The sequence below is a fragment of the Lagopus muta genome, chromosome 6, assembly GCF_023343835.1.
Source record: "Lagopus muta isolate bLagMut1 chromosome 6, bLagMut1 primary, whole genome shotgun sequence".
Classification (NCBI taxonomy): domain Eukaryota; kingdom Metazoa; phylum Chordata; class Aves; order Galliformes; family Phasianidae; genus Lagopus; species Lagopus muta.
Genome location: NC_064438.1, coordinates 33,424,105 through 33,439,259, shown reverse-complemented (window position 1 = coordinate 33,439,259; position 15,155 = coordinate 33,424,105). Strand labels below are relative to the sequence as shown.

The 15,155-nt window shown below is 36.8% G+C and overlaps 1 protein-coding gene across 1 annotated transcript in view; it reads right to left on the bottom strand.

Moving 5' to 3' along the window:
- The window catches only part of FOXG1 (forkhead box G1), a 96,179-nt gene that overhangs the window by 2,574 nt on the left and 78,450 nt on the right, over nt 1-15,155 (bottom strand). Inside the window, exons 5-6 of the mRNA XM_048948873.1 lie at nt 1,335-1,553; nt 1,031-1,096 (exon numbers count right to left, since the gene is read on the bottom strand). The gene's annotated coding sequence lies outside the window, so the exon portion shown is untranslated. The remainder of the gene's footprint in view (nt 1-1,030; nt 1,097-1,334; nt 1,554-15,155) is intronic.

Sequence of the window (15,155 nt, the reverse complement as noted above, 5' to 3'; positions counted from 1 at the left end):
TGAAAGACATTTTTAAAAGAGTATTTTGTATTTTCATTTGTGGGGTATGTAAGATGTCAAATAGGCAAGAATGAGAAAAACATGAAAACTAAGGAAGTGCATGTGTAGCCCTATGGATCTCAATTTACTCACAGTTTTGTCATCTTGTAGTCTGGTTCATAGTGTCATGGTATTCTTGATGATAGCTCACTTAAGTCCACATTTCTGTGAACATTTCCACTGATAATTACTGGCTCATACAATTTCTTCTGGGAAATGTTTAAATCTTGTTTGGTTTTTTTTGTTTGTTTGTTTTTTTAGCTTGCTTCTCCTTCAGAGTTTCCACCAAGATTTCTCTATCTTTCTCGAGTCTCTATGCATGAATTAATTCATAGAAATATTTGCTCAGGAAAAAAAAAAAAGCCTGTTCTAAATAGTGATGCATATTAGTTTCTCTTGCTGCGTAGGTCTAATTAGTAAAGACATTTTGCAAGCACCTGTCACTCTTGTAAAATTTCAGAACTACTTGTAAGAACGATGATATAACATTGCTTTTCTATGAAAAAGTTCTTCCAGGGAGTCAAGCAAATAAGCAGCAAATCAATAAGAACTTGATATTCAATTGTCTTATGCATTTTAGCTGTTTGGACAAACAGAGAGACATTTCTAGTCATTCAAGGTAAAGTTACATTTTCAAATCCAATCTCTTTTCCAACAGGGAAGAAAATACCCTTGAAGGTGAAGTCTTCAGTAGCAGTAAATTTGACACCATTTTTATATAATTTACTAAGAGGTATCCCAATCAGAGTCCACAGGGAAACCATTTTGTTAATTTATTTTGCAATTCCACTCCTTCCCTCTCACAAGAGGAGGCATGAAGAACCAGTTTATAACTGCGTTTTCAATTTGAGTGTTTGAAAGGTTATTCTACTTAAATGCAGTGCATGTGTAAACAGCATGTAAATCCCTCGTGGCTCTCTTCCTAGCTTAGTCCCAGCTGTAGGACAAGAGAAGAGAAAAATAAAAATACTCATATTTAGTGAGAACTTACCTTTTTTTGTTAAAGAAATTTAATTCAGAAAATAAGGGAATTTTTATTTTGAGTGTAGATTCAGATCTGGAAAACAAAGGCAATTTGTCAGTAAATACATAAGCAACAGTTGGATGTATTTTCAATGGAAAATATGTGAAATCAAAGTGAGATGACTCAATCCAAGCTTTTCTGCACTGATACAAAGCCAGGATAACACTGACTTTGATCATCTTCTAGACAACTAGTATCACTCAAGATAATAAATATGAAATAAATGCCAGTGGTTAGATATCATAATTTTTATGCAACAATGGCTACCTACCTGGTCAACTTTAAAAAAACAATTAGAGACTTCCAGAATTACTTGCACACCACTCTGCAGCTTCTGAAGAGCCATACCATTTCTCCAAACTCATCCCAATCATTTACACACTGAGGTAATCTTTGAGATGACCGGAGGGACTACATTGGTCTGAGGGAAAAACATTCCTCAATTTGAAGAAATGTTGAAATTTCATTAGTCTTGTTGTGTGTTCATTTTCTGGGAGAGGAAAAGAGTACAGAGCAGAAAAGAAATTATGTGGCTTCCACCAAATTGTTATTAAATTTCCAACTCAAAGCCATTCTCTTAAAAACCACTGCACCTGATGTATTAGATGATATTTATGTGTATTTGCATCCAGTTAAAGAAACTAAAAGTACATAACTTTATTTTTCCCCAGACTGATGTACTGAAACGTCCTTTAAGAGTTTTCTTATTCCTGAGCACAAATGTTACTCTTTAAACCATACTCTGATAACTTTTTTAATGCTAGAAATATCTTATAACATGCAAAATGGGTACAGAAATATGACACATAAGATTTTTTGCATTAATAGTCACAGAAGAAACTCCCCTCTGATTAAATTATTGATCTCATGTAAATCTAGGAGCCATATATGATGAGTTCTCAAGAAACTTTCTTGCTATTTTCAATGTTCACTACGGAAACATAGTATTATTCTCCAACATTCTTCTTCCACAAGCTGCTATGGTAACAGAGAATTAACAGATATGAATATACTGTAGTTCCTTTTTTTCTTTTTTCTTTTTGTGAAATCTACAGAACTAAGGAATATTTTAAATGAAATTTATACTCTTAGTATTTTCAGTTTGACTCTTAGCTCTATAGACTGTTTGCATAGTACACCATGTGTTTTATTTTTTTTATATGTAAATATATAATACTATATGCAGAAAGCAAGGTCTTGTAAATATGCTTAAACAGAACTATCAGTGTCAAGTAGAATTGTTCTGTAAAATGTTAGCAGCAACTAGAATATTTCCCAGCATTTGATCATTAGTTATGAAGTGTTAACACACTGTTATGTTACACATAATATACAAAGTAGTCAGGCATTGCCTCAGATGTTTAAGAGAAGGGAGAGCCTCTATCAGTCCCATCCATCAAAAGCCAGGGGTAATTGTATGGCTGTTTCACAAGCACATAAGACTGAACACAGTGCAAGATGAAAGAAATGCTTTATGTCTCTTCATTCTTCAACACATTGCTATTCAGTTTATATTGGTAGAAGGCTGGAAGAAGGACTGTTGGGGAAGATGCAGCTTAAGAATAGTTGGCAATAAGAGCTACTTATGAAGCATCACCATCAAGATCCATGTTAGCAAGCCACAAGGCACTTAAGTCGTCAGAGCATTTATAACCTGAACAGACAAGCATTCGGTGGTAAGTGTAGGTCTGCACCTATTAATTTCTCTACATTTCTGGCAGCAAAATACAGATCTTTATACAAAGAAATACTTTTCAGGCTCACTTTCTCCAAAGCAGTGTAGCTAGAGAACAACTATAGTTTGCATAACTCAACAACCCTATATACAAAGTGCCTTTGCTTCAGATTTTTGGAGAAGGGTTCCTTGCCACCAGTAGCTTGGCAGAGGAGTACATGAAAATTTCTGTGCTAATAAAATCTGCCCAAACATACAGTATCTTCTGAGAAGCAAGGGAATTATAATATTTAGGGAGGTGTTCTAGTAGACACAAACTGTTTTTGGAATAGTAAATCCGTGTGCCAGATGGGGGCCTTACATGACATTCTGTTCTGTGGTGCTGTGGGAGGTAAGTAAGGGACATGGCCTAATTTTGTAACATATTTTTATAAACCTTATTCTACAATACTCTGCATGTACAGAATTGCTGACACAGCCAGGCAGAATTATATTTTAAAAGTTTGTATATATATCCTTCTACAATTATATATTTTGTATTAGTTGTCCTTGCAGCCCCAGATAGTGTTTGGTAAGCAAAATTATACAGTGGTATGATGTATAACAGAAAAAAACATCATCCCGTTTTAGAGAATGATCACATTATCAGAATTTATGAGGGCTATTTCTTTTAGGCTAATATGCCTCTCCTACATTTAATATTGAATCACAGAATCACTCAGGTTGGAAGAGACCTTCAAGATCATCGAGTCCAACCATGACCTAATCATACTACCCTAACTCTAGCAACCCTCTGCTAAATCGCGTCCCTGAGCACCACATCCAAACGGTTTTTTAAACACATTCAGGGATGGTGACTCAACCACTTCCCCGGGAAGCCTATTCCAGTGCTTAACAACCCTTTCAGTAAAGAAGTTTTTCCTGATATCCAACCTAAACCTCCCCTGGTGCAACTTGAGGCCATTTCCCCTTGTCCTGCCACCTGTTACCAGTGAGAAGAGACCAACCCTGCTCTTGCTGTAAGCACCTTTCAGGTATTGGATGAGAGCAATAACGTCTCCCCTCAGCCTCCTCTTCCCCAGACTAAACAGCCCCAGTCCCTTTTTTTCGCTTCTCACAGGGCATATTCTCCAAGCCTTGTTGCCCTTCTTTGGATCTGCTCCAGCACCATTATGTCCTCCTTGAATTAACATGCCCAAAACTGAACACAGTACTCGAGGTGAGGCCTCACCAGTGCTGAGTACAGGAACAGGATTACTTCCCTAGTCCTGCTCACCACGCCATTCTTGAGATAAGCCAGGATGCCATAGGCCTTCTTGGCCACCTGGGCACACTGCTGGCTCATATTCAGCTGACTGTTCATCAGTACACCAAGGTCCCTTTCCATAAGGCAGCTTTCCAGCCACTCTTCCCCAGGCCTGTAGAGTGGTCTGGGGTCATTGTGACCAAAATGCAGGACCCAACACTTGGCCCTACTGAAACTCATACAGTTTATCTTGGTCCATCCATTCAGTCTATCCAGGTCCCTCTGTAGTGCCCTTCTCCCCTCAGGCAGATCAACACTCCCTCCCAATTTGGTGTTGTCTGCAAACTTACTGAGGGTGCACTCAATCCCCTCATCAAGATCATTAATAAAGATGTTGAATAGAAGCAGCCCCAGTACCAAGCCCTGGGGGACAGTGCTTGTGACTGGCAGCCAATTAGATTTAACTCCATTGACCACAACTCTTTGGGACCAGCCATCCAGCCAGTGTTTCACCCAGTGGATCGTATACCCATCCAAACTGTGGGCAGTCAGGTTCTCCATGAGAATGCTGTGGGGGACAGTGTCAAAGGCCTTACTGAAGTCCAGGTAGACCACATCAACAGCCTTACCCTCATCCACTAAGCGAGTCACCTTATCATAGAATGAAATCAGGTTTGTCAGAAAGGATCTACCATTTCTAAGCCCATGTTGACTGGCCCTGATCTCCTGATTGACCTTTAATTGGTCCATGTTGGTTCCTGAGATTATCCATTCCATAACCTTCCTGTGCACTGAGGTGAGACTGATAGGTCTGCAGCTACCAGAATCATCTTTCCAGCCCTTTTTGAAAGTGAGTGTCACATTTGCCAGTCTCCAGTCCGCTGGGACATCCCCAGTTAGCCAGGACGGCTGAAGAATGATGGAGTGCCTCAGCAACGACATCCGCCAACTCCCTCAGCACTAGGGTGCAATCTATCTGGCCCCATGGACTTATGAGCATCCAGCTTTGGGAGCAGGTCCAAAACTATTTCATCATGGATCATGCAGGGCTTATTCTGTTCCCTATCCCTATCTACCAGCACAGGGGGCTATGTTCCCAGGGAGTAGCAAGTCTTACTATTAAGGACTGAGGCAAAGAAAGCAGTGTACCTCAGCCTTATCCTGATCCTTGGTCACCAAGCTGCTCTCAGCATCCAACAAGTGATGGAGATTCTCTCTAGCCCTCCTCTTGCTGTTGATGTGTTTATAAAAATATTTATTGTTTTCTTTTACCTTAGTGGCTAAGTTCAGTTCTAGCTGGGCTTCAGCTTTTCTAATTTTCTCCCTGCACAGCTTCACTACGTACCTGTAATCATCATAAGCAGCTTGCCCACTCTTGCAGAGACCATGAACTTTCCTTTTGTTCTTGAGATTCAGCCAAAGGTCTCTGTTCAGCCAGTCCAGCCTCCTTGCCCATGGGCTCATCTATGACTTGGGGGTGGTCAGCTCCTGTACCTTTAGAATAACTTCCTTAAAGTATTCCCAGCCTTCCTGGGCTCCTATGCTCTCCAAAACTACCTTCCAAGGGACTCTCTCAGCCATGGATCTAAAGAGGTTAAAGTCTGCCTTCCGGATGTCCAAGGTGGCAGTTCTGCTGACTCCCCTCTGTGGTTCAACAAGTATTGAGAAATCTAGCATCTCATGATCACTACGCCCCAAGAACCTTTCCAATTTCTCTTGCTGAAATAAGCCTCCATACATGGGAATTTATATGCATAGAAGAATGTAGTGATCATATTTTTCCCATTTTTGGAAATATAACTTGCTTTATAACTCTTGTTCTAGTTGTCTTAGCCAGGCATAACTGCTATTCACTTCAGTCTTTTTAAGGATGCAGTACACAAGGCTTACTTTATATAAGACTTGTAATTACAAGGATGAAAAGGGGAGTTCTCTCAGGAGTACAATCCCCATCACTCTAAGTATCACTGAGTGCACTTAAGTGACCACTGGCTTTGAAGCACTTTGTGCTGACTGAAGTATGTAAACAAAGCTGCAAGTATCAGATTGAGACAAAGAACACAACAACAAAATTATGTCAAATAACTTCAGTTATAAAAAAATTGATAGCCTTGTTTCAAGTGTCTTCATTGGAAATTCAATTACACTAAATTTTTTCTTTTGTTTCAGACAGAAAAAAAAAATCAGTGTATAAAAGCAACCAGTGTTTTGTTTAACTTTTAGAATTTGTAAGTAAATTCAGCTATTTAAACCATGTCTCATGTTATGTTGAATTTCCTTTCATAATAAATCCTACCCCACAAGGATATCTATATCCCTGGTACCTGTCCCATAAGGTAGACTATAATAGCCCTCTGTGTTACAAGGAACAGGGACAGAAATAGATACTGTATGACTAAAGGCTGATTGACAGTTCTGTCGCATGGTTGGCTCTTCTTAAATAATAATGAAATAAAATTCTTCATACCAATACCACTCAAGAGATAGTAAAATAGAGTAAGCAGATGTAACCTTGTAGAAGGGAAAAAAAATCTGTTTTATTATTACCATAACACACTGAAATACTATTTTTCAAATACATTAGCCAGAGACCAAATTTTTCTGTGTCTAATGAGAAAGGAATTGTTTCTTCTCAATTACCCATTAAAATGCTGCTCCTAAAGAAAAGGAAAAAAAAAAAATCACATGGGAAAGTCTTACTATGTAAATAGTTTAAGGAAAATATTTTCATGGTATGCAAGAAAGAAACAAGAGGAAAACAGTGCAGAGACAGTGACTGAAATGTCTGCCAGGTATATATCCAAGACAGCTTAAAAGCTCTTATGAAATGAAACCTAGCTTTTGAAGCTGTCAGAATTTGCCAGCTTGATACATTATTGTACAAGTCTGAAAAATTCCGTCACAGAAGAACTTGTACAAAGAGCAGCTGAGATACTAGGAAAAGCATAGGGCCTCTCTCACAAAATAATGGTTTATAATCACACAGATGATAAAGAAATGTATCATCTGAGTGACTGACAGACACTCGTAAGTGCACAGGCAAGACAACTGCAGCCACCACAACAACTGGCTCTCAAGGCTGGCAAAAGACCTATCAACATTTCTGTCAGAAATAAGACCATTTACAAATTGGTACCTCAATTCTCTCTCACCTCTGCCCCATTTGCTTCCCATATTTCATTGCCTTATGTGAAAGCCCAGGGAATAAGTACTGGGTAGAACCTTCTAGTCCATTAGAGATCTTTAAACAAAGTTTGAAATAAAATCTTCAAAAATAAAATTTTAAAAATCTTGTTATTTTATTGCCTTTATCATCTAAAAGTAACAACATTCAAGAAGATACTTGTATTAAGAACTTAAAGGATCAAGAACATAAAAAAAAAAAAACAACATGTAGAATAAATTACACGGATGTATTTAAAAACATGATGAGATCTTTATAAGCAACACTGCAATGCAGTCTTTGAGATATAGATTCATAGAGCAGAAACCTTCAAGTTCAAATAAAATGAAACAAAAATCTGTTCAGAAAAAGAATACAGAAAGTACTGGAGGTAATAATGAGAAGACAACTGGAACACTGAAGACAGAAGGCAAGTAAAATTTCCTGGCAATGCACATCTTGTGAGGTTTTCTTCTATTTGCCCCATCACTATTTAACTGAGGATGACAAAAAATTAAATTACATGTGGCAGCTCAGTAAGTCCCCATCTCATGGATTACAGCATACTATTTAGTAGAAATGTCATTCAGTTTTTTGCCAGCTTAGGGGGGAATTTAGTCTTATACAAGATTTGGATAACACAAACACAGCCTAACCAATCTTGGAGAGCCTTTCCTACTGCTTGCTAAGAAATCATATACTAGTTTCAAGAGACATCATATATACGTGTCTACTGAACACATGGTTCAAACCCCCTAAGAACTATGCTGAACATTGTTGTTCAAAATTACTGCTCAGCAAACAGCTCCAAACATGAGTTGCCGACTGTTATGCCTCCAAAATGAACTTGCAAAAAAGTGTTCTTCACTGCAGCTAAACTGCTCTGTTTGGCAAGTAGCTAGCACAGCACATGCACAGCAGGTATTAGTGCATCTGAGACACATCTCAGTCTTCCTGTATTTGTATAAACGTATTTTAGATAAGTCAAACTAGAACCTTTCTCATTCCTCAGTAATTTAGTTTTCTGAAACGTTGTTTCAGCAAATAAAAAAAAAAAAAAAAAAAAAACATTGTTACAAAGGAAAATATTTTGTTTACAATTTACAGAATTGGCTACACAGCTGTAAATTTATCTGGCCTCACTTCTCTACTGTTCCAATGTCTGTACTTCACTTGAAGCTATGGAGAAGAGCTGCTTATTTTGAGCATCTAAGTGCACCATCACTTGACAGAAAGTGTCATTGGAGGAAACATGCACATGGAAAGGGACTAGAGGTGCAGTAGGTAGGTGATAAGACTCTGTTAGTTACTAAGTTCCTAAAGCAACCTAGATTAAATTTTGAGGAGCAGGAGTGGGACAAAGATCAAGCACTTTTACAGAAACATTTTTCTCTTTTAGAAAGGTGGATCAGATCCCAACCAAGTATGCTATGCAGCTGACACAGAGTATTTATAATAAAACATAACAAAGAGAAAAATGCATCCTGTGGCCCAGAAAAAATTTAGCACTTTTATTTTTTTAAAACATTTTCAACTACAAACATAGTGTTGTTGCTCATAGGAGGTGACTGTTCTGGCAGATGTCTGGTCTAAGGTCAGCACAACACCTCCTTCCTCAGTTTCACTTTTCACTCGCAATGTGTAACAGAAGATGAGCTAGAGTTAGCATTATAAGAACTTTTGAAAACATGGTATTGGAAAGCTTGAAGAAGTCATTAGCACCAATTCTGAGCCTCTAAAATCTAAGGGCTTTATACATATATATTTGTTTTGATAATGAATGCTTTAATCCTCCTTCTCAAAGCTAAACAAAACCCCAAAACAACATCAACAACAAAAAAGCCCAGCACTGATGAGCAATCATGCAATAACGAATTAGCGTGCATACACGAGGGAAAAACAAATGCAGTTGGGAAACAGATTTTGGTGTCAAGTTTCCCCAAGTGTTGTTATAAATATCAGGAAATTAAAAAATGCTCTTAAAATGCATGAACATTATTTAGGTCTTTAATCTGGAAGGGGCATGATTGATTTTGCAGGGTGGAAACTGCCAACTGTACCAGTGCCTGCAGATGGAAGGGGCCGGCACATAGCTGCCAATTTCAGGGAAGATATTCAACTACTCTCTAAAATGGATTGCAAGTCTTCTGCTTGTTCCTTTAGGCTCACACTGCACTAGACAGCTTAAGGAGAGAAAGGAATCTGTCTTTCTAGAAACAGCTGAAACATGACTATTTTAGAATCACCAAAAAATATGGAAAGCTAAACCTCTGAGGGCAATGAGGACACAAACTGAATTGGCAGTGAAAGTAGGATTATTTAATTTTAGCTGTTTACAACCATTTACACCATAGTCAGAGTAAAATTGACCTCTAGGGTCTAAAGCTCACATTTACATCCTTATAATTGAGTCAAAGCTTCAAACAAGGAAGAAACAAAACTACACTGTGAAACACAGTTACTCTTAAACTTCAGAAAACAGAAAAAATGATAAGTGTTAGACAAATTTTTCAAATAAGATCAACTTTAGATCCAAACACTGTTAAATCTCAACTTCATATTTCATTTGAAAATTTGATCATCTGATGCTGGATAAAGCATTTTAGATATACAACCTTGAACTAGGCTATCGGAGTTAAACAGTTCCAAAGCACACTCCTAAAGACTCAAAAAAATCCTCCTTCAGCCATTATGCTAGTGTAAATAAAATAAATGTGTATATTTAGGTATTAAATTTTGCTTCTTCTGACCTCTCAGTTAGGTAGAAATATTCACCTCTCCTCACTTCTCTCATATATTTTAAAACAATCCTCAAAGGCAAAAAATAAAAATAAAAAAAAATTAAAATCCAGTATCATGAATCAATCTTTTAAAGCCATTTTCTATAGCTTTCCTCTTTCAAAGAGTATATTTACTTTTTTTTTTTTCTACTTTGCTCTGGAAACTGTGCTTACTCCAGCACCTTCTTAGCAGTCTTTCACTCTGGAATTTAGCCCCACTGCAGCAGGTTAGTAACAGACTGTCTCAAATATCTTGTGTTGAAGATAGGTCTGCACTATTCGTTAAAGACGTTTTGCTAACAATGAGAATACTGGAATAGATATAAATTGTCTTCAGGAAAACTGTCTTTAGGTTCATGACACATTAAAAACATTGTTTTCAGTTGTATTTAGTCCTCCCAGTTCCAGCAGAAGCAGACTTCACCTCTACTTTAGTTCTAACCGTATAACACACATTTGCATATATGACATGAACGGTTGGCCCTCCCTCCCCTTCTGCTTTAAGGGCTTGTCCTCTATATTTTTTTGCTCTTTTTTAATCATTATTTGCAAATTACTTGCACTCACATGTGCTACTACAAAAATGAAATTGCTGGCCAAAATTCATCCCCAGCGTGCAAGACAAAGTAAGAAACAGGATAAGCCCTCTGCTTTCTCTTTTTGAAATATTCTGCTCATTCTACACTGTAGTCTTCTGATATATACTCTAACATCACTTGTTACATATTTCATACTTTAGTGCCATGCTTGATTACATCAATCTATACAAAACAGAAACTGGCAGCCAGTCTCCCAATTTCTGCCAACTGTAAAGGTTAACATGTACGTTGGCATAATGTGGGTGTGTAAATAAGGGAATTTGTGTAGTCCTTTATTTAGCAATGTAAGAAAACATATTTCAGGTCGGAGATGAATAGTTTTCCTTCTTTCCAGGTGTCTATTTTCTATTTTGGAAATTTCAAGGAAGGGATTAAACATGCACAAGCACTACTTAGCAACAAAACACTGGGGAACCATACTGTGTGTACTATAACTTCATTTCATAAGACTATCATCACAAACTGCCAGTATTTCATCACTGCCAAGATGTCTTCAGAGAAAGACAGGAGAAGTCAAGGAAGTGGCTCTCAAGACACCCCCAATAAGCTCTCTGCCATCACTCAAGCCTCCCACAAGGCAAGTTCACCATCCCCAAGAATAATTAATGAATTTACTTCTAGACCAACAACCTTTAAGAAAAAACATTTGCCTAATCAAGTCATAAAGTAAGTTTATGTTTTCAATTTTGCACCTTTAGAAGTTTTTACTCTTAAACAAAGATATAAATCAGCAACTGTCTTATATACAAAAGCTGTCTGTCAGTTTGAAACAATGCTACTTGCATTTCTGTATTTGTAGACTAAATTCTTTTCTAATCTGATGCATAGATTAAGTGCATCCGGTAGAACTGATACAAATTATTCAGTGGCCTTTAATTCTGGACTCCAAAATATAAGCAATTAATTTGGTATGAATAAGAAGTTATTTACCAGTGAGAATAGAAATGAATAATTGTACCTGTTCTCTCCTGTACACTGTCTTGATTCATGCATAATCTGTGATCATGAATATTAAATAAAAAATTCAACCATAAAGGTTCATCATGCTGATAACAGTAACATATTTGCTACATTTCTGTGTATATTTCATTTTCTTCCACTGAAGTACCAGGAAAAAAAAAAAAATCGCACATCGTGAAATATAGACAGTAGTCAGGAGATAATTACTTTCACGGATTTTCTCAATCTCCAGGATACTAGATAAGAACATAAGATGACATTATAGTGGGTAGCTCTAGTCCCCTCACCAGCTTCGTTGCACTTCTTGGGACTTACTCTAGGGCCTTGATGTCTTTCTTATAGTACGAGGCCCAAAACTCAACATACTACTCAAAATGCAGCCTCTCCAGAGTTAAGGACAGGGGAGTAATCACCTCCCTGCTGCTACTGGTTACGTTTCATACACATTAAAGTCGCTGCAACTAATGACATCTTTTATCCATAATCAGTTTTGTTGAAATACAGCATGTTAGTGCAAGACTGTCACTATGAAAATTCAAAGGCCTGCAGAACCAGAAAATACTAAATTGCAACACCCATTTATAGAGATGTTCTATCTGCATCTGACTACATTTAACTGAATGAAACTTAGCAAAAATGAATATATATGCAAGCTATACAAGTATAACAAGCTATGAAAACACTGACATTTTTTGCCTGCATTGTAGTTGTGATGTATAACATCAGGGTTGAAAATAGAAATACATATAGAGCCCCCCCCAAAATATAATCATCTTAAAGTAGATAACCATCTACTGTACATCTCTAACAGAAGGGATACAGGCAGACCCTTGCAATGTGAGATGAAGTCAAGTTTGTCATATTTCCCACTGTTTTCAGAAGAAAAAAATATGAAATGAAATTATAATATAATTATATATATAAGAAATAATCCAAGAGTAACGGTCATTCTTCCACTTGGATATGTTGGGTGACTTAGGAATTATTCTCTAAATGATATGGTCAGGTAGAGATTTTGAAACAAAGTAAAAATGGTACTGTTTATATCTGTTGTTGCAAGAGTACAGATCAGTTTTCTTATATTCTGAACTGTAGTGCCAAAGAAAAAATTATTCCCTGGAATAATCAGTGAAAATCTATGGTTCAACAGAAAAAAACCTATGATTAGGAAAAGGAAGAAAATGTCTACAGTGGGATTGGTAGTACAACTTGAGATTGGAAGACACTTGTAAGTCCAGACATCAATATGCTCGCATTGGGCCAGAGCAGAAAAATGTTTAGATATTATCTTCAATCTATCTTTTATTCAATATAAAATCTTCAATATCTTATCTGATGATAAAGAAAGCATGAGAAAATGCTACCCGCTGATCAACAATTAATTTTAGTAAATATGCATCTATTTCAGAATGTCAAAGTATGAACATACTGTAATCATTTTTCTTCTTTAGTGAAGATTAATTTCTTCAGGAGAAATTATGCTCATCTTCACATATATTTCTGTAAAATTAATAATGAAGACCTACATCAGAAATTAAGCCAGAATGTGTGAAATATTCTTAAAAATATGTGAGAATTGTTTAATGTAAAATTTTACTTTCAGTTGTGGATTTAAGCAAACAGGATGAACATTTTTATGCTAGGATAGCCAGTTAACCAAACAGGATTTGTAAAGATCCACTCAGAAGCTGCAAGTACTGCAACTGTATATTTGCACAGTGTATATCAGAGTAGGCCCTAATATCACCTGCAGCCTCTAAACACTACTGTGCTACTGCTCTTAATAGTAATAACAACAACATTCATCTTAGCGGATATAGCAGTTCCTATTTTTACATTCACAGTAAAGCTTTAAAAATTTTCAAGGCACTTTCAGTGGTACTTTTTCTTAAAGATAAAAAACCCCAAGTGTTTAACCATAATCACTATTGGGAAAATACATTAGTAATGCACACTTTAAAGCACTTCTGAAAAGCTACACTCATAATACCAGGTAAATGATATATGTTTTAGAAACACTTAGGAATACCTATTCACTTATTAGTTTGGCATGGACTCCAAACAGTATTGGCTAAACAATAGTGCTTCTGTCATGGTTTTGTATACGGTCAATCAAGTAAACAATATGCTTTTTTAAAAAAAAAAAGCTCACATGTGTGCTTACACAGCAGTTTACTCAGATCCATTATGGACACCCAAGTAAATAAATGTTCTGAAGTCCATAACTATATATTCAGTAAATATAGAGCTGCTAGCTTCTACAGAACAAATAATAAGCATTATAACTACTACAGTCACAGCGGTTTATCCAACAATGTACTTCATCACAAAAAAAGATTTCATAACTTCTTACTGGCATTTCTTCTCCCTCCCCCATCTTTTGTTTTTAAAGAAAGGTGTTAAAGGGGAGAATGCTGCCTTTTCAAGAAGCTATTACTTGGTGAGAATACACAAGCATTTTGAGGAATAACCACACAGAAATTTTTTTTTCTTGGGAGCTCCTGTAAAATTATAGACCTTATTTCAATCTTACTACCAAACTTACTTGGTTATCAGCAGACTTAGATGAGCTCTGTACTTTGTAGCCAGTGTTACACTGATGGCATTTTTACTCCACGTATGGAATTAATATGGAAAGTGCTGAGTCACAGCATGAACCACTGATTGAGTATCTCGAAGAGACCCAGTCAGCCCTGGAAGCACAGGTGAAGGCGACTGGAAACCTGAGTCCACCCCTCTTAGATCTCATTTAAGGGACTGACTGCTACTCTTCCCTCATGGAGTTTTTCTGTAAGCCTGGATTTTTGGAGACAGGTGAGCATTCTTCTTTTCATAACATCTCATTGCACTGGTCTTGTTGCTATTACAGAGTAATTGTACAGCAAACATTCAGGAAAGATTTTGGAGTTTAGCTTTAAAAATCAAAGGTGAGCCAATTCTTTAATGATCTCAGGCACAGTTTTGCATTCTTTAGTCATCCAAAGAGCTCTATATGTTTTATTCTTTAGAGAGACTTAATACAATCAAGATAAACCAAGTAAGGAAGGCTTTTATCTCCAAGACAAGCCTTCCACTTGGAGTACTAAAACTATGACTCTCCATCCTTAAGGCAGTCTAGGTTTGGAAGAACGCAATAATGTTTTAGCCTCTAGGATAATGGCAGGCTCCATAATCCAAGCAGACTGCAAACTTGCATTAGTCTAGTCTATGTATTTAACATCCTTACAAGTATTGAGATTAAATTAAAAATAGTCGAGTATATAAGTCTATTCATAGATATTCCTGTTAGGGCCTCTGTGGACTTCAGTGTAAAGAAAATTTATTACATTAATAATTTGCTCAGGAACAGTTTGCTCAGTATACTTAAATATTTTCCCATGTACAGTTTTGGGGCTTTTTATCCAGTTTTAGTTCTTTAGTCTTCAACAAGAGAGCTAGATGAAGACAAAAGTAATGCACCTGATTTCAGGGCTGTATATTCACCAGTGTGTACAAAAGCTCAAGCTTAAGACTACATTCTAGAAAGATTTCAGAATTAATCTATTACATTCCAAAAGTTAACTTCAGTGCAGGAAGAAATGAGTAACTGATGGGAAAAAATATCTAATAATTAAAAAGACAAACATTTACCTCCTTGATCCTATTTGTTTCACCTGATCCAAATTGCTC